At 42.2% G+C, this 24,687-nt stretch overlaps 1 protein-coding gene and 1 long non-coding RNA gene across 2 annotated transcripts in view; one reads left to right on the top strand and one right to left on the bottom strand.

Annotated features, from left to right (window-relative positions):
• LOC124276909 (A disintegrin and metalloproteinase with thrombospondin motifs 16-like) overlaps positions 1 to 24,687 on the bottom strand; it is a 165,646-nt gene that overhangs the window by 121,476 nt on the left and 19,483 nt on the right.
• LOC124276910 lies at positions 215 to 24,359 on the top strand. Its single transcript, XR_006898689.1, has 4 exons — positions 215 to 435; positions 14,982 to 14,988; positions 15,654 to 15,663; positions 24,349 to 24,359. It is a non-coding gene; the product is annotated as an uncharacterized LOC124276910 (long non-coding RNA).

The raw sequence follows: 24,687 nt of genomic DNA, 5'->3' as shown, positions 1-24,687 counted from the left end.
ATCTGAAAACAGCATTATTTATATATTGTTTTAAGTCACTGGACAGAAGGAAATAGATGTTTTCGTTTTTAGCTTGGGTCAGCGCGCCCGAATACATCCGTCGCTATGCGTATATGCATGTGGGTTTTAAAATCTCGTGCATTTCGTGGTGATAGCTGACGACAGCGTTAATCAGTTTACCATCGGCAGTTGTCCATATCGAGCTCCTGCCAGGAGTTACAAATTACTTAGTAGATTGCTTCCATTATCGGGAAGACATTTACACAGAAGCATAGAAGCTTAGTTAACATTCACACTTTCGGTGAATGTACAGTGTGGGGATTTTTCATTGGGTTTACTGTTTTGTTTCGGTTTTGGTGTATTAAATGTTCAGACATAATTATTTTGACTTTTCGTTTATTTTATAAATGGGGAATACGAACTGCCTCATTCCCAGTCACAAAGATTTGAGAGTGGAAAGTCAGTGATTCAAGCCAAGGCCTCATGATGTGTCCAGTGATTGGTACGAGTGAGTGAGTGAGTGTGTGAGTGAGTAAGTAAGTGAGTTTTACACCACTTTTAGCAATATTCCAGCAATATCACATAAGTGACACCAGAAATCGGCGTCAGACATCATACCCATATGGGAATTGAACCTGGGTTGTCAGCATGATGAGCAAATTCTTGAACCACTGGGCTACCACATTGCCTGGTGAGTATGGAGTCGGGTGTGCATGTGAAACTCCAGTTTGGGATATCAAATCTTCAACAGTACTTATATTCGAAGAACTTTACTAATGTCAGGTTACAAATTAGAATTAGGGTTACAATTAGTGAGTGACTGAGTTTAGTTGTACGCCACACTCAGCAATATTCCAGCTATATGGCGGCGGTCTGTAAATAATCGAGTCTGGATCAGACAATCCAGTGATCAACAGCATGAGCATTGATCTGCGCAATTGGGAACCGATGACTTGTGTCAACCAAGTCAACGAGCCTGGGTTACAATTAGGGTTACAGTTACATAACTTTGGAACAAGGACAAGGTGGATACATCTTTGATTCAAAACCATGATCACCATATCCTGCATCAACAAGGGAAGCAAATCAGCGCAGCAAATTACATCATCTGTAGCACTGGATGACCCTTAAACCTTAATTAACATCTTGCAACATATCCTGCCTACTACTCTACACTACTAAATACTTGGAGTAAGCAGTGACTTTGGTCCTACGCCACTGTTAGCAATGTTCCACCAATATCTAGGTGGTGGGATAGATGAGTAGTTAAAGCCTTCGCTCGTCACGATGAAGGCCCCGGCCATGGGTACAATGTGTGAAGCCCATTACTGGAATATTACTAAAAGTGACTATAAACCCAGCTCACTCACTCACTCCACCAATATCTACATAAGGGAACATCAGGAATCGGCTTAAGCCAAACTGACCGTTGAAGATCCAGGTTAGAATTTGTCTTCAGCAACCCATGCTTGTCGTAAGAGGCGACTAACGGGATCAGGTGGTCAGACTCGCTGACTTGTTTGACACATGTCATCGATCCCACTTGTGTAGATGGATGCTCATGCTGTAGATCAATGCTCATGCTTGGTTCTGGTCACCATCATATAGCTAGAACATCAGTCATACTCGTAAAGATCCAGGTTAGAACTGATCTACAGCAACCCATGTTCATAAGAGGCAACTAACAGGATCGGGTGGTCAGGCTCGCTGACTTGGTTGACGCATGTCACCGTATCCCAATTGCGTAGATCGCTGCTCATGCTGTTGATCACTGGATTGTCTGGACGAGACTCGGTTATTTACAGACCGCTGCCATACAGCTGGAAGATTGTTGAGCGCGGCATAAAACTAAACTCACTTACTCACTTTAGCTGAACTAACAGGAAGAATTGCAATCAGGTCATAACACACCTTCGTCACCTACTAAATCTATGATTAGCCACCAACGTCAAATAGCAATGAGTTTATCTTACCACAGGTGACAGAAATCCTGACTGTAACAACTCGTTATCTAACCTGATCTACAATCAACAGACAATCAACAGGTAGTCCAGGGAAGACTATGTCTATAAATAGAACTCAGGTAATGGAGGTCAACCACCGTATGTAACATTTCTGTGTCACACAATCTGACAAATAGGACAAACAGCATGTTAGAATTAGGTACGTTGCTGGTAAATTACTGGTCACTTTATTGAGATAATTACATGGGTAGGCTTAGTACTGATTCAATAATGATAATAAGCATCATCATCATCATCCTTCTTTTCATTACACTGCTAGTAGGTCGATATTATACAATTACAGACTGGTGATCAGGTCAATACCTGTTTTTATGGACCCGCGTGGGTCCATAGAATCAGGTATTGACCGAATTCACCAGTCCATAATTGTTTTATTATGTAATTACCGAAATAAAAGCTTCTAAAAACCACAACATGTCCATTTATTCAAGAAAAGTAATTATATTTTCACTACACACCAATAACGTTATGTCAACAATACTGTGACATGTAAACAATAGAATGACGTCATAGCTTGACGTCATAGTAACTCAAGTCAATACGACTTTTGGTCGGACCCCAGGGTTGGAGTCAATATGATGTTCTGTTGACGGTCACGTGACCGCCTCTAGACCAATCAGGTAGCTGGAAAAATATGCCTACATAATAATACAAAATAATCTGAGAATAATTTCTTACAGAGTGAGTAAGTGTGTATGGTTTTATACCGCTTTTAGCATTATTCCAGCAATATCACAGTGGGGACACTAGAAATGGGCTTCACACATTGTGCCCATGTGAAGAATTGAACCCGGGTCATCGGCATGACAAATGAATGCCTTAACCACTAGGCTACCTACAACACCACCCCTTCTTACAGAGGGGCAGTTGGGTAGCCTAACAGTATTGCTGGAATATTGCTAAAAACAACATAAAACCTTATTACCTCAATCCATCTTATTCTTGTTTTGCCTTAAATGATTTTTCATCAGATGAATGCCATTTTAATGCATATTTTACACTGATAATGTGGCAGATGACACAGGATGATATTAAAAGGTTAATTTCATGAACCTTGCCACAAGAGCATTTACTATACAGTCATAAACTGAAGGTAATAAATATGTAAATGAAGTACTCTCTTTCACTCAGTTCCTGTATAAAGAGCAGTCAAGTAGCTATTAAGTTTCAGGTAATAATTTTTAAATCTTTACATTTTGCCACACACACACAAGACCGTTAGACTGACACTTAGTCCCAGAAATATAGTTATCATATCTAGAAATATAAAAAAAATATATTAATGTACAACACAAATACAACTGGAGCCCAGAATAATATGTAACTTTTGGCCTAGAGCTAAGGTAATCTAGACTTGCTATATCATTTAGGGGTGGGTATTGCAGAGAATTTTCATATTGTGATATATGGCGATGCGGAAGCATATATTGCGATATGTATTGCAATATATTGCAAGGATTATTTTTTTAACCAAAACTACTTATAATCGAGTTAATGCTTGATTATAAGCAAAAACACAACAAAATCGCTATGATTGATTAACCGTTTATAAAAACTTTTAATCATGACAAAATAAAAATGTAATTAACAATTGGCACTAATGAAACAGGAAAAAGAACAATTAAAAAAACGGAAATATCCTAAGATTTCCGAGTGTGTTAAAAAGTTTTCGAATGCATGTCAAAATACCGGTTTTCGATCAGCATATCACAATACGTATCGTTTTCATGTCTGAACCGGTAAATACCGGTAAACCGGTTATATTACGCAGCCCTAATATCATTCTGGTGAGTGAGTGAGTGTTAGTGAGTTCCAACAATATCACAGCAGGGGACACCAGATATGGGCTTCATACATTGTACATTATGTTCAACATTTACATATTCCACTCAATTATCTACCTCCGTAATATGTCAAGTTTACTATGTCAAGTATGAGACATACCTACTCGAGATTTAAACATGTTTTCACATGACTAGAATAAAAGATACTGCAACAACAGTTTTTCTGACCTGATGTGTTTAACTGGGAACTGAACTCAGATCTTTGACATAAAGAGTCAACGCTTTAACCACTAGGCTACCTCACCTCCTCTCTAAATCATTCTAGACTTGAATAGGACTCCTATTTAATTTATTCTAACAGCCTGATCGACTAATAGGACCAGCAACATAGTAATACAATGTGCAACCTGTTGAATTGCTCACTCCGGAAAAACATCTGGACAGCCATATGTGTCATACAAGAATCAATTGAACAATCCGTATGAATACCGAGTCCAGGCATCTACTGCATATGTGACCTGAGCTTGGTATGTATTACATCGGCTGCAAGTGTTGGAATGTCCAATCAAATGTAATAACCCAATATAATCTGAGTGCTTACAGTACCTGGCAGGACGAGCTTATCACGCTACCTACAAGGACATATAGACACTTAATACACTTACTTATTTTCTGTTTTTAATGTTTTTTAAAACATTCAACACTGAATATAATCAAGAGACTAAGCAGAAGGCTGTACACTCATGACAGTATATAAGGGTGTCTTTTTAACTTTGGCAATTGGACTCCAGGACTTTGTTCAGGTGGGAAAAGGATTCGTTGAGAAAGAGTGGAGCAACAATGAGTAAAGTCAAGTATAGTATTTTTGTGATGGCACAGCATGGTAGCTGGAAGTTGAAGAAAAGAGATTTGAATGGAAGATTTCAGACATTAAACCTTTGTTAAGTCTGTGATGTTGACCAACCAAGTAAACTTAATTCAGTCAAATTTGTGATTCTAAAACACAATTTCTGGCATACCAAAGGGAGGTAACTCTGCATGTTGCTTTCTGCAGACCACTGGGTGACCAATGCTCCATTGTGGGTATAGATGAGGGAGTGTGGTTTTACACTGTTCAAGCAATATTCCAGCAATATCATAGCAAGGGACACCAGATATGGATTTCACACATTGTAACCTGTATGTGGGCAATCAAACCCAGGTCTTTGGTGTGACAAGCAAACACTTTAACCACTCAGCTACCCCAGGTATGGATGAATATAAAAGTGTAAATGGATAAACATTTGGGGAAATGGGGAGGAAGTGCTGGGTATGATGAAGCTGAGGAGAGAAAGGGAAGACCGATGTGAGGTTCTGAACATGATTCATTACATCATTACCAGAGGTGTCCTCCCATTTGTGAGAACTCCCAGTTGTGAGACACATTAATTAATGGTTCAGTGCACACAGGTGGTGCTTCCCCATCCCTACGATGAAAGTGGGAACCGCCCTGTTGCTGAATTTTTAAGAGTACCCGCAAGAGGCATAGTTCATTAATGAGCATTAAAGAGCATTTATTGTTTTCAATAAAGAACAAGTTAAATACTGAAATACTGAAAAATTATATCATTATATTTACACAGAAGAAATAGTTCAATAAATATTTCATTATGATTTTTTATTCACACCTTTTGATGATTTGCGTTATTATGACGTTTGTGTGTCATTATAAAACACTTTTTTACATGGGTCCATATTTGGAGATTTTGACACTTTTCATATTGATCACGAATTTACCTATACAAAGTGTTTATTTTTTAAAGCCATTTACCTGAGTAGGTTAATTACTTTATCTTTTAAGCTACCTCCACAAGATTCAGTTAAATAGCTAATCCCTAATTAGCTGGGGTTAATCCATTCTATCAGATAGGGGAGTAAGGTGTGTTTTCTTTGCTACTTACCTACTCCACTGTCTCGGGGCGGTGGGGTAGTCTAGTGGTTAAAGCGTTTGCTCGTCTCGCCGAAGGCCCGGGTTCGAATCCCCACATGGGTACAATAAGTGAAGCCCATTTCTGGTGTCCCCCGCCGTGATATTGCTGGAATATTGCTAAAAGCGGCGTAAAACCAAACTCAGTCAGTACTCCACTGTCTCACAACTGGGAGTCTCACAAATGGGAGTAGACCTTACCAGACATCTAGCTTCAGAACAGACTCAACCACTGATTGATGACAGTAAGACTCAAGGTTAGGGGTGACTATTGAGGGGAAACAACTATTGTGAAAGTGATAATGTATTGCAAAATACTATTGCGACCAACTATTACAATAGTTTTTTTCTCGTTGAATTGTCTCATTTGAAGTCATTTCCCAAATGAATATATAGTTTATATGAAATAAATACAAGTTGAAATAGTTTCAGTCTATTTTAATAACTGACAAGAAACTAGAAACCCAGATGAAATAACAGCTATAAGATAAACTTATTGTTATTCACAATTTCACAATGTTGTGTTTGCCACCATGTTTGTTTAAGAGGTAACAGGGGCGGATAACTCTAAATCAAAGTGAACGAATCTGGTACTGTACTTCCTGTATTTTGCGCTGCGCATTATCAACGGAAGTCAATTACTAAACTATCGATAGTCACACATACAATCGATGCATCGATAGTTTTTCGTTTCTACCATCGATTAATTGCTATCGGAGACTCAACAACTGCAATCCATACTTCGATGCATCATTACATCACTAATCAAGGTATCACTCATTAGCTGTGCAGGGTGATGGTCTGAACCACACTAGCCAACTTAAACAACTCATATTGGAAAGGAACACTTGCAGCAAGGAGTATGACAATTTATACACATAATCCCTGAAGATCCAAGTTAGAATTGGTCTTCAGCAACCCATGCTTGTCGTAAGAGGCAATGAACAGGGTCAGTTCGTTAGGCCCACTGACTTGGTTGACACATCACTGGATGACGTCACTGGATTGGTTCAAATTCGATTATTTACAGACCACCAACATATAGCTGGAATATTGCTGAGTGCAACGTTGCACTAGAAACAAACTTATGGACCTGTTTGTGTACATATATCACCCCACAAAACAGTTGATAAAGAGGACATAAAAACATTGTTATCTAAACATCATATTTAACCAAGAAATTTCAAGACTCATCCGTAACAACGTCAAATCACATTCTGTGTCCCATGAAAGTGTCTGAAACACAGTTATCTGCCAGGCAACTACTGACATCATGTCTGGTGATAATTGCAGGTTCCCGCGTGTGGCAGGTAGGTCCGAGGTGACAAAACACACTGATGATGTAATAAAACCCGACAGGTTGAGACACAATTAACTCCTACTGCTGCAGTGGGTGGTCGACGTCAGTAACACTGTGATCTTTATTCTCATCTCCCGACCAGCATTACCACAGTATACATCATATAAACGTCACAGTAACTCTCATCAATAGGATTACTGACTATAACCAAACGGCAGTTATAATTTGAATATTAAAAGATACTAATTTTGCTGAATTAACATAAATTATTATCTACTTAAGAAAACTGAGTACATCTTCTGTGCATTAACTTCCACACATGCCTTCTTTCCATCCCATATTTCAATGGGATTCAATCTCTTGATAAGCATACATAAACATTATATGTAGGTACACACATTATTTACATCAGTGAATAAAGCATGCAAGATCCCATCACTGACCCGGACAACGTGGTGATATCGAAACCCAGTGGATGCGGACATACCAGGACGGAATAACGGATCCAACACGACACACCCAGCGGACACACCAGCGGACACAGCGACAGACACCCAGTGCCGGACAGTGGATACACACGGACACGGTGATACACACCGACACCGACCAGGATACACACCAGCGGATCCACACCCAGCGGACAACACACCCGGACGGTGCGACACACCCGGCGGATACACGTGGATAACGGATACACGACCGAAAATGGATAACGGACCGATAACGCGGATACGGAAGGACACCAGGTGGACAACGCCGACACGGATAAGGGTGATCCACACCCAGACAACGGACACACCAGCGGATACACACCTGGAGTAACGGACAACGGATACGTGACACGGACACGAACCCGGATAACGGTGACCCAGACGGACACGCCAGCGGACACACACCCGGATGCGGACACACACCCAGCGGATACCGGACCCAGTGCGGATCACACCCGGACACGGGTGACACACCGCCGGACACCGGATCCACACCAGCGGACACCCAGTGGACAACGGACACACACCAACCCAGACACCGGACACACACCCAGTGGCACACGACCAGCGGACACGGAGCGGATATGGACACACCCAGTGGACACGTGACCAGAGGACACACGGAGGTGGACAGGAATGACACACCCCAATGGACACGGAGAGGTGGATCCACACCCAAATGGATAGTGGATACACACAATGGACACACACCAGTGTGGATACACACCAGTGCTGATACGGAAGGAGGGTGGACACAACACGGATATGGAGGGTGACAACAAGGATACGGGGTGAGAGGGTGATACACACCAGTGGATATGGTGGGGAGAGGGGATACACACCAAGAAAAGGATAATGGAGGATACACACCAGAAATGGATAATGGAGGGATCCACACGGGATAATGGAAGGAGGTGGATACACACGAAAAGTGGATATGGTGGAGTGGTGGATACACCAGTGGACACGTGGACACACCAGTGGAGAGGGTGGATACACACGCAGTGGATAATGGAGGGTGACACACACCAGTGGACACGTGGAGAAAGGATACACACCAGTGGACAATGGAGGGTGGACACACACCAGTGGACAGTGGATAAGGAGAGGGTGGACACAATGGATAAGGAGGAGTGTGGACACACACCAAATATGGATCCACACCAGTGGATAATGGAGGTGGACACACAAGGAAATGGATAATGGGGTGGATGGACACACACCAGTGGGACAATGGAAGGAGAGTGGACATACCAGTGGACAACTTAGTGGAGGACACACCAGTGGATAATGGATAGTGGATTCAAGAATAATGGATAACTTAGTGGAGGGATGGACACACCAGTGGACAATGGATGATACACACGAAAATGGATGGTGGATATGGTGGGGAGGGTGGACACACCGAAATGGATAATGGTGGAGGGTGGATACACACCTGAAAATGGATAATGGAGGGGACACGTGTGGATGGATACAACAGTGGATGGAATGGGGAGTGGTGGAAAACACACTGAAAAGGACATGGTGGGGCACACACTGGAAACCAGTGGATAGTGGTGGAGAGTGGATAATGGAGGGGGGTGGATACACTTAGTGGATAATGGTGGAGGGTGGACACACGAAAAGGACAATGGTGGATAATGGACACACTGGTGGATGGAATGGATAATGGTGGAGGGGTGGATAATGGAGGGTGGATAATGGAGGGAAAATGGATAAGGTGGAGGGTGGATACACCAGTGGATATGGTGGAGAGGTGGACATGAAATGATGGATGAAGATATAGTGGATGGACAAATGGGGTGGATCCACACCTTAGTGGAGAGTGGATAATGGTGGATAATTAGTGGATACAGTGGATAATGGTGGATAGTGGAGGGTGGACACACCATGAAAAGTGGATAAATGGATGGAGTGGAATTAGTGGATCCACAAATTAGTGTGGATGGAATGGAGGGTGGAAGAATAGTGGATAACACCAGTTGGATATGGTGGAGGGTGGATAATGGAAGGGTGGATAGTGGATAATGGGAGGGTGGAAGGAATAGTGGAATGGTGGATAAGTGGACAATGGTGGATAACAGTGGATAAATGCGATCACCATCCAGCGCCGGACGCGGCGACACACCAGTGCCGGGATACGGCGACACCCAGTGGACAAGAGGGTGACGCCACACACCAGCGGACCCACACCTGGACACAACGGGTGGATACACACCAGTGGCTGGACACGCGGACAGCACACACCAGTGGTGGAGGGTGGACACACGAAAATGGATAATATGGACACACCTGGACACGGGTGGAGAGGGTGGACACGCGGAGGAAAGGACACACCGGAAAGGAAGGAAGACCAGCATGGATAAGGAGGTGGACACACGGAAAATGGACAACATGGATACGCGGAGGGTGGATCCACACCAAATGGATAATGGGTGGATAACGGGATAATGGATACAAGGAAGGATACACAACGTGGATACGTGAGCGGAAGAACATGGATGGAGGTGGATACAGTGGACATAACGGAAAATGGATAAGGATCTGAAGAACAGTGTGGATACGTGGAGGGTGGATACACACCAAAGGAAGTGGTGGGGGGAGGGTGGACACACGAAAAGGATATGGTGGATAATGGAAGGGTGGACACACTAGTGGATAATGGAGTGGTGGTGGACACACCAGTGGAAAGGATCTGAATGAAGGACACAAGTGGATAATGTGGATAATGGATAATGGACATGGAATGGAGGGGAAAGGACATGGATAATGGAGGGTGGAAGAATGGGATAATGGAGAGGGTGGATAATGGTGGAGGAAAATGGAGGGTGGAAGACGAAAAGGAATGGAGGGTGGATACGGTGGATAATAATGGACAAGGATAAGTGGATGGAAGAAAGGATAAGGGAGTGGACATGAATGGAAGGATGGTGGGGTGGATAGTGGTGGAAGGAAGGAATGGTGGATAATGGAAGGAGTGGATAATGGAGAAGGAGGACCCAGCGTGGACACACCCAGTGGACACACGGACACAACAATGGACACACCAGTGGACACACACCCAGCGGATACGGAGACACAACTGAAAAGACACGGTGGACACACACCCGGAAAAGGGATCCAACATGGATACGTGGACACGGAATGGATAATGGGAGGAAGGATGTGGACACAGTGGATAATGGTGGAGGAAAGGAAGAAGAACAGTGGAATGGAGGAAATGGACACGTGGAAGACACACACGGAAATGGATGGAGGACACACACCCGAAAATGGACAAGGACACACACCTGAAAATGGATATGGTGGATCCACACCAGTGGAATGGACAAGAAAATGGATATGGTGGACATGACCAGTGGAATGGACATACGGAAAATGGACAGTGGTGGGGTGGATCCCAACTGAAATGGAAGGACAACAGTGGACAAGGACATGAAGAATGGGACATGTGGAGGGTGGACACAAAAGGAAGGACACACACAACTTAGTGGAAGGACACAACAGAAATGGATGGAAGGAAGAATGAAGATAAGGAGGCATGGACACAACTGGAATGGACAACAATGAAATGGATGGAGGGGGTGGAACAACAAATGGACAAATGGAGGGACACAATGGACAATGGAAAGGACATGGTGGAGGGTGGACAAGGAATGGATACGGGGGACACCAGTGGATAATGCCAGGAAAGGACCCTTGGATAATGGAGGGAATGGATGGAATGGACACGTGGAGGACATGCACAGTGGAAGGATGGAGGTGGAATGGAAAGTGGATGGTGGAGAAAGATAAGGATAGTGGAATGGAATGGAAGGAAGGAATAGTGGATAATGGAGTGGAAGAATGGTGATCCGGAATTAGTGGACAGGGAGGGAAAGATGGAATGGATGGAAGGAGGGGTGGATGGATGTGGACCACACCAAAGGAATGGATGGAGGGTGGACATGGAATGGAAAGAGGCGACACACACCCGGATAACACACCGCGACAACGACACACACGGACACAGCGACACAACGCCGGACACGGACACACGGAACGGATAATGGACCAGCGGACACGGACACCGGAAGCCGGATGGAGGTGGACACACAAAAATGGACACGAACGGACAAGGACCACAGTGGACACCCAGTGGAAGGAAGGAAGAATAGTGGATGGACAAAAGTGGACATGAAGACAGTGGAAGACCAGTGGATATGGATACACACCAGTGGAGGAATGGATAAGTGGGGAGTGGCAACAATGGAAGGTGGAATGGAAGGACGGAGAGGTGAAAGGAAGGACAATGGAGAGGTGGACACACCAGTGGAATGAAGGAGAGTGGACATGAATGAAAAAGGATCCCAGACACAACGTGGACAACGTGGACACACCCAGTGGCCACGGCGGAAAAGAGGCCGACCGGACCGACCCGGACATGGACACACACCGGAGGCGGACACACCAGTGGACAAGGACACGACCCGGACACGGACACACAACATGGACAAGAGGGACATGGATAAGGACAGAGGTGGACACACAAAGGACAAGGACACAACAAAGGACAAGGACACACCATGGACAAGGTGGATGGGGGAGTGGGGTGGACACACACATGGTGGATCCACACCCAGTGGAGGTGACACACAGAAAAATGGATAAGGAGGACAAGAATGGAAAATGGATAAGGAAGACAATGGAATGAAGGACAAGGAACAACAGTGGATAATGGTGGAAGAAGAAGGGGACCAAGACATGGTGGTGGACATGGAGGACACACCTAGTGGAGGGGTGGACAAGGAAAAGGAAGTGGATAAGAATAAAGGATGGAAGGACAAGAAGAAAGAATGGACAGCGGAGGTGGACTGAAGAATGGACAACAGTGGAATGGATAATGGTGGAGGGGTGGATAAATGGATGGTGGAAGAATGGAATGGAAGGAAGGAACAGGTGGAAAGATCCAAGACCAGGGTGGACATGGAAGGAAGGACACCAGTGGAATGGAAGGGTGGATCCACAACCCAGTGGCCGGACACAACAACGGACACGACCAGTGGATAACGGTGGATACACACACCAGTGGACAATGGAGGCACGTGACAGAACGAAAGGACAAGGAGAGGGTGGATACATGGACACGTGGAAAAGAGGGAGGTGGACAACTGGAAGGACAACACTGGACAAGGAGGGTGACACACGGAAAAGGACACAAGGTGGAGGGTGGACACAATGGACACACCGAAAATGGATGGATCCACAATGAAATGGATACACAACTTAGTGGACAAGAGGGTGGAGGGTGGACATGGAATTAGTGGATGGAATGGATAATGGTGGAGGGGTGGAGGAAGAAGAAATGGACAAGAAAGTGGAGGGGTGGACAACACAATGGAAAGTGGAACAACGGAAAATGGATTCAATGGATAATGGTGGACATGGTGGATAATGGAAGGGGAAGGGATAATGGAAGGATATGGAGGGTGGATCCACACCAGTGTTGGATATGGTGGATAATGGTAGGGTGGATAGTGGATAATGGGGAGGGTGGATGGATAATGGTGAGGGTGGATATGACACAGCATGGGGGGGGGGGAAGTGGTGGATGGATAATGGTGGAAGGATGGAATGGGGATAAGGATAATGGAGGGTGGATAGTGTTGGATGGTGGAAATGGATGGACAATGGAGGGCGACGTCATCAATCCAGTGCTCGGATATGGTGGAGAGGGTGACACCAGTCGCTGGATAAGGTGGGGAGCGGGCGACAACACACCAGTGCCGGATCCACACCGCGTGGATACACAACGACACGGAATGCGGATACGAACGCGGATCCAACACGTGGACCCAGCGGATATGGTGATACACACGGATACGGCTGGACACGCGGATCCACACGGATAACACAGTGGACAAGAGGTGACACACCCAGTGGATACGCACACCAGTGGACACGTGGAGAGCACAGTGGACAATGTGGACACACCAGTGGACACGGAGACACACCAGCGGACACACGGATAAGGTGGACACACACGAAAATGGATCCACACAGTGGATAATGGAGGTGGAGGCACACGGATATGAGGATACACACGGAAAAGGAACAAGTGGATGGAAGGAAAAGGATACACACACCAGTGGATAAGGTGGATCCAGCACCAGCGGATACGACACGGGGTGGATACACACAAGGATACACACCAGCACACCAGCGGACAATACACACGGATACGCGGATCCCACGGACACACACCAGTGGACACGCACACACCAGTGGACACGGATACACAAGGACACACGGTGATACACACCAAATACGGGGAGTGGCCACACACAAGGACTACACAGTGGAGGACACACGGACACGTGGACACACCCAGTGGCACGGGTGGAGGCACACACAAGGGTGGACACACACACACGCACACACATGGACACACCAGTGGACACACAGTGGAGGCAGGACACGCACAGGTAGACAAGGAAACGGACCACAACACAGACAAGGCCAAGGACGATAACAGGACCAGACCAACACACCCATCCAGACCAACCCCACCATCAACACCATAATCACCCCAGCCACAGGAAGACAATGAATAGCCACCGAAAATCAAGAAGAAAATCAGCCTTTATAGTGGAAAAATATATCGGGGCAAGTGATTTTACATGTGCCACTGTACCGGAGTACACTAGCAATTTTAAAGTTATTTCCACCCCTGTTCATTATTATTCAACTAAATCATGCCACAATCACCTTTTAAAAAACATTATTCATAGGTCCTCAAAATCAGTAGCAACAGTTCCTTGACAGCTAGTAAGTTATTATACCCCTTCAAGTCTCACTGCCATAGTTTCCTTTGTTAAAAGTGTGGGTGCTTTGACTGATACAGTAATCCACATACACTTCTTCCTGACGACAGGTGAACAGTTTGAGATTTTCATCCCTCATAAGGGCACAACCATTACCAAATACGGCCCCCTTATTTGCATATAAAATATTCAGCTAAACGATCAACAGCAACACAAATAGATTGTTCTGGATTGAATGCGTGGGTGTTCATTTTAATTCCACTGAGATAAGCTCAACTGAAGGTGGGGTATAAGTCAGTTACAGTGGAAACCTGATAAGTAAAATTTCAAGGGACTCGCCAAAATTGTTTACTTATCAGGTATTTTACTTATCAAACTGATCAAAACCTGCAAATGACAACCATATGCATGTATATGTATACAAAGAACAACAGACAACATTTGTAAGTAATATGACATGTTTTATTCCATAAAATTTCATTGAGTTAAGCCAGGGAGCTGGAGACTGACACGTGCCCCTCATATCGGATTATGTGGTGATTGCCTAATTTAGTTATCCGGTCTCTTTTGTTAGGTAATTTACTTCCAGGGACCGTGAGAAGGCGTTTAGTTAAGCAGTATTGTTTACTTATCTGAGTTTAATTAACGGGACTCTAATAGTGATAATTAATGAAGAAATTTGACGGGACCAAAGAAAAGTGTTTACTTATCGGGTCTGTTTAGTTAAGCTGTCTTTACTTAGGGCGGTTTCCACTCTCTCGGTAGGCATATGTCAATGACCATTACAAAAATGTAGAAATATGAAGAGAAGCACTTCAAAGTGTGAGTACAAATATTACATTAATATTAGTCTGTCTCACAGTCCCTGAACCATATTATTTTCCCTACAGCCAAGCCCTCCCTGCAGTGCCCTCATGAAGCAAGTCTAGATTTCTGAAGCTCTGGTCTGGCTTGGGCTCCTTTTCAATTTAAACGGGTTTATATGTTACATTAAAAATCATATATTCAGAGACTAAGTGTTAATCTACATTTATAGGTTCACAACTGTCATCAAATCCTGCATAGCATGCCAAGGGTGGAAATAACCCATTGCCCGACGCCTGAGTCCAGTGTTTATTTCTGTCGGGCAAGCAAATTTGGATATCACACTGTACCGGTGTCAAGTTGATTTTCCAATATTAATTATGTTGTTTATTTAAAAAATCAACAAGAAACAGCCGGTATAGTGGAAAATTATCAGGGCAAGTGATTTTACATGTGCCACTGTACCGGAGTACACTAGCAATTTTAAAGTTATTTCCACCCCTGCATGCCCATGTCATACAGATGGTGAGTGTATTGGTTTCAACATCACTTTAATGATTCAGACGGCATTTCTGAATATCACAGCATGTCAGCATAGGGAAGACATCCCACAACAACACGAGACGTGAGTATATGTGTGGACAGATCATTACCTACATACATACATCTCTTTGTCATCGTGTAGCTAATAAAATGCCGAACAGTCAATGACATGACATTAAACTGATAGACACTGAAATGGATTCTTCTTTTTCCCGATAACGGGTTAGCACATGCACCCAGTCTGCACCAACACAGGTGAGATAACTAAATCAACATGCAGTCAACGTCGTGCACTACATGCACATCATACTACACATAATGCACAATGTGTAAGGTTAGTCATCTGTCACAATAGCTCCTGTGTACAGAAATCTTGGCTTGGTATTTTATAATGAAATAAAATGGCTTAAGCAAGCCGAGTAAGCTAGCTGCTTGACATAGTGCCAGCCTGTGAAGGGTTAAGTTATGAATGAAGGCACCTCTCATTCAGAGTGTTGGCCTGGGAAAAGGAATAGACCCGCTATCTGTGACAAATCAATGCAGCGCCTTGTCCCCAGTTTTATCGTTTTGGGATTACATAACTTCCTCTCTCATTCAGTCTGATGGGGCACATCAATGTGGCCTGGATATCATGCTGTGTACTCATATCATAATCTGTCCCACTACAGACTTCGCTTTACAACAGCCACTACATCATCTCCAACAATCTTTCACTCATAATCTTGGTGCCTTTGAACAAAATCAAAACTATGCGAAATCTTTCAAAGCATAAAACATTGCGAATATATGAAACGAACTGGAAAAGAATCACAGCCTGACAAGAAGTGCATTGGACGCCAAAATACATGTGAAAATGTTTGTTTAGCCTACTTTTACAGACAGTTACACACTAATACAGATGTCACGGCAATGACTGACATCCGTTTTTACTCAATAATTTCTTTTCAATGCAGCATCAGCAGTAGATCAAACTTATTAGGCCACATAAAAATTATTCTTGTTTCGCATAATGTTTCCAAAATAAATATGGGTCAGGTGGGTGGATATTATTTTTACATTATATTTTATTTTATGTCCGAAACCCCTTGGAAATTGACACCTTTACACCAATAGAAAATCAAAACTAAGAAGTGTGAAAAATTCATGCCCATTTTGAGAGTCAATGTTGCATTTTCTCTAGTGTAAAAAATATACAAAATCTTAGGGTCAGGTCGAATTTTTGGGTTGGGCGTTAATGAGAAACAAGAATATTCATACTTGTGGCCTTAAGTAAAACACATTGTGTTACTGAGAATAATACAATCATCATAGTTTAAACATTATCTAATTTTTGTCAAAGATGAAATTGCTGACACAAGAGGAAGCAGACGTTTTCATAACAAAAAGTTGCTCGCCTTCCAGAATGTTTGAAAAGTCATTTCCTGAGAAGCAGTGGTTCGACAATATTGCTAATATATGACGTTTACATCCTCCAGTTCTGTGTGATAACAACCTTGTAATGATGACAATGTGATTCATTACTCACAAAGAAGTGCTTGTGGCATGGGCTGGTCATGTCAAGTGAGCCCTCATTGAGTCATAGATCTTTACAATTGAAACATTAATCATTTTCACCTAAAAACTTATCAGGGGATTTTGCTGTCTTATTGACAGTACCGTCACAACAAACCAACTCTTGTATGATTCATAGACAATATGTCCATTTATATATAAAGCTTAAGACATTTATGATGATGGTTTTATTGGTATAAACTGTTAGCACTGTCTTCTATGCTTAACTGTTGACAGTTAAGTAGCAAAAACTGTTTCCGATCAAGTCTAAACTGTACTCAACAACTGTTGTGCTGGTTAATTATAAACTGTTGTCTGAGAAATGTTTTGCTTTATGTACATAACCCCGTAAAGATCCAAATTAGAATCGCTCTTCTGCAACCCATGTTTGTCGTAAGAGGCGACTACAGGATTGGGTGGTCAGGCTCACTATCTTGATTGACACACTTCATCGCATCACAATTGTAGAGATCGATGCTTATGTTGTTGATTACTTGACTGTCTGGACCAGACTCAATTATTTACAGATTGCCGACATACTAAACAACCAAACAAGCAAACACTGAAGTATATACTGTGCTCCCAGGCATGCATAAACAGTTGTCTAATCTGTCAGCGTATGATGACTGGTTAATGAGTGAGTGAGTATAGTTTTATGCCGCACTCAGCGATAATTCCAGCTATAAGGCAATAGCTTGTAAATAATCATGTCTGGACCAGACAATCCAGGGATCAACAGCATGAGCATCGATCTATGCAATTGGGATACAATGACATGTGTCAACCCAGTCAGCAAGCCTGACCACCTGATCCCATTAGTCGCCTCTTACGACAAGCATGGGTTACTGAAGACCAATTCTAACCCGGATCTTCACGGTAGACTGGTTAACGAATGTAGTTTATTATCACAGTTTTCACAATAGTTGCGGATCAAGTCTAATTGGGCAAATCACTCACTATTTGTTGTAGCTATCTATCCCTGAGCCGTATCATTGTGTCTCTTTATACATGTGAAAATATAGTGTAGAATGAAAGGGCAATTTGTCCTTCAATACTTCATTAATTGAAAACATTTAACAGGTTTGGAAATGGAAATCTTCTGGACTTTTTACAGTGTATGAATACTTGCCTTGAAAAGAATCCCAATGTTTAAAAGTCAGGGGACACTTTCCTGGCAAATGAAAACTACATCAATTATATGTTAAGACTGATCAGGACACTTTTGAATAAGTTCCTCATTCTCCACATTCTATTCACAAAACAGGTTCTCCTGTAACAGGTCCAGCCTCACAACACTTAAGAGAGGCTAGAATTACAAGAGATACCTAACCACCTTTAACAAAATGCTAAATCTGACTGCAAAACATTAATAGAACAAGCTATTATTAACTAGTCACGAGCACTAAACACAAACTGGTTGAAGGCAACACACCCATGTGAGTTGTAACACATGAAGCATGTATAATCCCACACAGAACGGTACAACGTAAGAACCATCATACTGTAACATATTGTAACATGACTAAGTGACCGTTCATAATAAATGGCTAGGTGGGGGAATGACCCCCCTAAAATTTATGTACAAAATAAGTGACCCCACTAGCTATCCAGAACAAAATGGGGTGACCCCCACACACACACACAATTGATGACACCGAAAAAACATCACCCCCACCCCTACCCCAAAAAAGAAAAAAGAAAAAGACATAAATTATGAACGGTCCCTAAGAATTGAAATGCACATCAACTCAAGAGGAAGGCATAAAGTGACATCCCTAATTCAGGCATCTCTTCTTTCAGTTGGACCTAATCTGTCTCACACTTCTGAACGACATTTTTCCCTTTCTGCAATGCTGAAGCCCTAAGTGAACCAAGTCTAGATTCCCACAGGGGCGGTGGGGTAGCGTAGTGGTTAAAGGGTTTGTTCGTCACGCCGAAGGCCCGGGTTCGATTCCCCACATGGGTACAATATGTGAAGCCCATTTCTGGTGTCCCCCGCCGTGATATAGCTGGAATATTGCTAAAAGCGTGATAACTAAACTCACTCACTCACTAGATTCCCACAGGTTCTGAATCTCTAGACTAAGATCTAGTCTATGAAATTAACATATTTTACAGAAAAAGTTCATAAAATATAATCATAAAATATAATGAAAAGGAGCCCAGAGATTTTGTTTTCATTTCCTGGAACTGTGGAAATCTAGACTTGCATGGGTTTTCTTGGATATATTTTTTTCAGGGTCTGCGTACCAGACTATGAATCTCCATTCTCACTGGGGCTCCTTCTCTGTTTTAGAAGGAATTGTTTGTTTCTATCAAAATTACATATATTCAGAGGCTGAGCATCTATGTTGGAACCACCAACCCCACATCTGAACCCAACAGAACATGAGAATGAAAGATGTGCAGAAACTGTAGCCCTGAAAGTGGTGAAGTGAAATTTGCTTCTCACCCCTGACATGGAAGTGCATCTACCAGAACCCCCCTGGGATGAAGACTAAACAAGGGGCTGGGATATACACCACCCAACAAGTGACTGGAGCCCTCTGAAGTGACAATATGTGAATACACTTGACATTTTGGAAATGAAAGGGAAAATATCAGCCGTGCATTAGCAGTGCTGTAACAGCTCTGTACAAAGTTTATGTCAACTTCCATACGTCACTTTACAGTCCATAAGGAACACACCACAGCACTTCCAGGAAGGCATTTGAGTAATTCCATGAGATTGGGTCTTATACTTTGAAACATGTTGCTTGTATAACTCCCCATGTTATAGATACAGAGAGTGCACTGTCTTCTCCAAGAAAGCAATGATCTGTATCTCTACACATGAAAAAATATTCCTCATTTCAAGCTAACACAGCTTCCTAGGCAGTTCTAGGAAACAGCATTAAGGGAATAATACTCCAGACACTATGAATCCATTTTTACAACTTCAGTTACAATCAGGATTTTCACACCTACCTGTAAATAATCAAATATGGACCACATGATCTGGTGACTGATGTTAAGAGCAATCTACCCAGACAAGTCACCATCATGCAAACAATTTGTTACTTTCAAGATAATGTTGCACCACTCTATCACAAATGATTCAAATGTTACTTTGAAAATACATTTTGTTTGTGAATACACAATACCGTTTAGAAAGTGAGGCAGCTGACTTTGTGTGCTGGCGATTAGGCGCCTGACTAGGGTGTGGGTTCGAACCCAACAAAAGTACTAGAATGTGAGAAAATACAATCCCACATGTAACATATGTTACATTTTGGTTAGTTTTGGGAAACACAAAAACATCACTACCAACTCAAATTAAGCAAATAAAACACAATTATGAACATGACAAGTTAATCCTCTCTCCCCTAATAACAGATACCCCTATAACACTTCACTATTACATCTACAATATCCCTTAATATCATTCCATGCATAGAATTTTGTAAAACCATTTTTAAATTTTCTTAAAATTCTTAATTAAAGTACTTAATTACACGTTACTCCAAGATCCATACACAAAACATAAACATGAGCAGTTTTCACTACCGGTGGCCATAGAAGTTGGTCTCCTCTTATCCAATTGATTCCACAGGTTGATTATGGAGCAGTCGACTGATAATACCCTCGTTCATGTATCACCTTACCAACTAAACAGATAATTAACTCCACAGAATTCCACCCAAAATATTCAAACTCGTATGTAAATAGCTTAGAGGTAAAATAAACATTGGGATTCAGTTGGAAGCAATGAACTTGTAACTTGAGCACCAAGTGCGAGTATGCACAGGACAACCTTTAAGTATAAAGTTCCTCCTCAAATATGGACAACGGATAAAGATCTGTTAACAATTCATGTGACTTTCCTCCAAAGGGACATCATCCTGTTAGTTATGCCTTGACACTTCGGAGTCTTCATGGGTTAAAAAAAACACACATTTTGTCCAAATAGTCTGCCCTTTGACTGTTGACGCTTGGTGATATCATGCACGGAAATAAGAAGCCTTAAGTGGGATTTGTAGATAACATTAACTCATTGATAAGTGCAGAAAACAATCTGCTTCTTTTGTCTTCTGATTTTTTTTAGATGATATATATAGCAGGCAACTTTCTGTTAGTGCGTAATAGGTGTTTTGGTAACCTTGTTGCCACTAATCTCTGTTCCTGCAGCACAAGATGCAGTGATAGCATACTAATAATGTTAGCGCAATACGGGCCGTTTTTACATATTTTCTAACCCACTTGAGAGTGATGAATTTGTAAGTGTGTTATTCTAGTAATTGTACGGCAGGTAGGTATGTTGCAGCCTGCAGAGGTAAGCTTGGTGGCGCCATGTACAAACACGACAGAGTGGTAGTACGCATAGATAGCAGTTTTTGGAATACGGACATGCAAAATACCATGCCAGACTGTCAGGAAGCTTGATACTGGGGATGATACAGGAACTCGGAAAACTCCCACTCAAGTCTTCAAAATATTGGCAAGTCTAACTTCAGTGTCAGAAAGACTTCCTGGCACCCATACAACTCAAAAGACGTTAAGAAGCACCTAATTTGTTCATGATAGTATAGATAATTTGTCATTTTAGATGCTTGATGTAATTCTTTGACAGAAAAACACAAATGATTAACTGTAGAAATGTGAGAGTTTTAATTGGTCCTTAACTCAAACTAAATGGTTATTTGGCCAAAAATATCTTCTGTTGTTGGAGACTTAATGCTGATCTATGATAGATATAGAGGAGTGTTCTCTTGGTTTTCGTTAGTACAAATTACTAAATGAAACCACAGTAAAAGACCATTATAAAGAATCTGTGAAGAACTACATGTAACATCATTCTAGTTTGAAATACCAGACATGTATTCAGTGCCAGGGTTTGAGAGAAAAGTTCCCCATGCGAGCATTCAATGAAGGCAGCAGAGAAAGAAGCCTTTTTCACTTGTGAATATGTTTGCACTTAGTTAAACACATCTTGTTTGTTTGTTGTTTAACGACGCACTGAAGAATATTCCATCTATATGGCATCAGTCTATAAATAATCGAGTCTGGACCCAACAATCCAGTGATCAGCATCGTGTGCATTGATCATGAGCTTTGGGAACCGATGACCTCTGTCAACCAAGTCAGTGACCCTGGCCACCCGTTCCCGTTAGTCGCCTCTTACGACAAGCATGGGTTGCTGAATATCAATTCTTACCCGGATCGTCACAGTCGTAAACATTTTTCAGTTAAGAGTGTTTGCATGACCACTAAGATGATTGCACCATCAGTGAAGGATAGAAATGGTTAGTCTGCTCAAGGCAAGTAAAGAACAGAGCATGCATGACCACCACGAATACTGAAATATGAGCACTCGGTATGCTCAAGGCAAGTAAAGAACAGAGCATGCATGACCACCACGAATACTGAAATATGAGCACTCGGTATGCTCAAGGCAAGTCAAAGGATACTGCATCAAGAACCACCAAGAGTGCTACCAAAAGAACTGTTGGTCTGCTCAGAGAGCACCAAGGATGGCGTATCCATGACCACAAACAGAGCTGCAGCAAGAGGGTTGGTCTGCCCAGGGCGAGACCTGTTGACCTTGGTCCATCAGGCTACCTACCACATAAAGGTCACACTTTCAATCAAGCACTTGTCAAAACATTGAGGTATTTTATCATCAGCTACTCAAATACGGCCAGACTAGCCAAGACTAGCAAAATGGCTGTGTCATTCTCTCCTTTTCATCCTGTGTGTGATGGTTGTAATTATTGCTGATCCGCTTTCGGTAAGCAATCCTAATTTTATATCTTTACGATTCTCCTTTTTGAAAATGCTTGTAACCATCACATCATGGTGAGTAAAGTCATGGCAACCAAATATTGTCCTTCTATAATCATGTTAAAGATATGCCACACATAACAGTGATTAACCTTGTCATGGTCCAATGTATGTAACAAATAATTCAATAGCAAATGCACTGTAACCATGTTACTCTGAATGAATGTATTTCACCTTGCAACCCACGTGATAAACACTCAGAGAGAATTAATTATGGTTGTAACATGAGTGACATGTCATTAGCTGAATCATCTTTTGGAGCAAAAAATACAATACGCCCTGATCTTGACGAATAATAAACTTTATCATGCCTTATATAAAAAAAAAGGAGTAATTATTCACTGTGAAAACAATTTTTTTTTAAACATTTCAACAACAATGCCACACTGTTTAAGCCACAAAGTTGTTGTTTTTAGACAGCATTCGGCAATATTTCAGTCATATTATGACACCAAGTTAACATATTGTAAACTCATGTCATGGAAACAAGCCTAATCTTCCGTACATTTGTAACATGAGTGACATGTCATTTGATGAATATTCTTTTTGAGCAATAAAATACCACACGCCCTGATTTTGACAAATGATAAAAATTATCATACCTTTTAGAAGAAATACAGTAATTATTCAATGTGACGGGAAAATATTGTGAAACATTTCATTCACAATGCCACATTGTTTACACCGCGGAGTTGGTTTTTACACAGCTTCAGCCATTTCTGGTGTCCCCTGCCTTAATATTGCTGGAATATTGCTAAAAGCAGTGTAAAACTAAAAACTCACTTAAGCATTCAGCAATATTTCAGCCAGGAAACAAACCCAAGCCCACAGCATGATGAGACAACACCTTAACCACAAGGCCTCTCATGGTTCCCCAAGTACACAAATACTACCACTACACATCTAGACCCCCATAAAGCAATAACCTCCAATACCCAAGGACAGTTTCTCCAAACAAACGTTCCTCTCTCAAGATGAAAGAGCATGTCTTATCTCGCCAACAAAAGCCATATCAAACACAAGCATTAGCCGAACAAAAAAAATCACTTTATGCAATGAATCCTACTTACAACGATGTTTTTTTCCGAGTTTTTTCTTTGTTGGAAAATAGAAAGAGATATTGCCGAGGTTTACATGAGTCAAGGTCGATCCCAACCCTGACCTTTCCTCCATGGCAACTACTTGCAGTGCATTACTCCCATCAAGAAAAACAATTATTGGTGGTTCGGCTGTTTCCAATTCTGAGTGAAGGGTTTTAGCTTACTGGTGTTAGGAAAAAACATTAGAAAGAGGGGTATTATGTACAAGTGTTTGCCTCCCCTGGAGTTACTTCCGCCATGGAGGAAGCCAGCGGGCGAGATGAGGTAGACGTCCCATTCATGATTACATCAACCCACTATATGTACGGGAAACTCATGGAATATACATAAAATGTATTGTTGTAGCTGCTTTTGCCATGGAATGTAAATACATGCAGATCATCTGATTTCAATCATAAGCTTGAGGACTTCCCTTTAGGACAGGATATGTTATTTTTTAAATTCTGAATTTAGCTGGACTAATATTTATCAAATAAAATCAGCTTTGAAAACATATTA

Source organism: Haliotis rubra, unplaced genomic scaffold (assembly GCF_003918875.1).
Source record: "Haliotis rubra isolate DU_JTF1 unplaced genomic scaffold, ASM391887v1 Scf215, whole genome shotgun sequence".
In the NCBI taxonomy this organism is placed as follows: domain Eukaryota; kingdom Metazoa; phylum Mollusca; class Gastropoda; order Lepetellida; family Haliotidae; genus Haliotis; species Haliotis rubra.
This window is presented reverse-complemented; position numbering and strand designations above follow the sequence as displayed.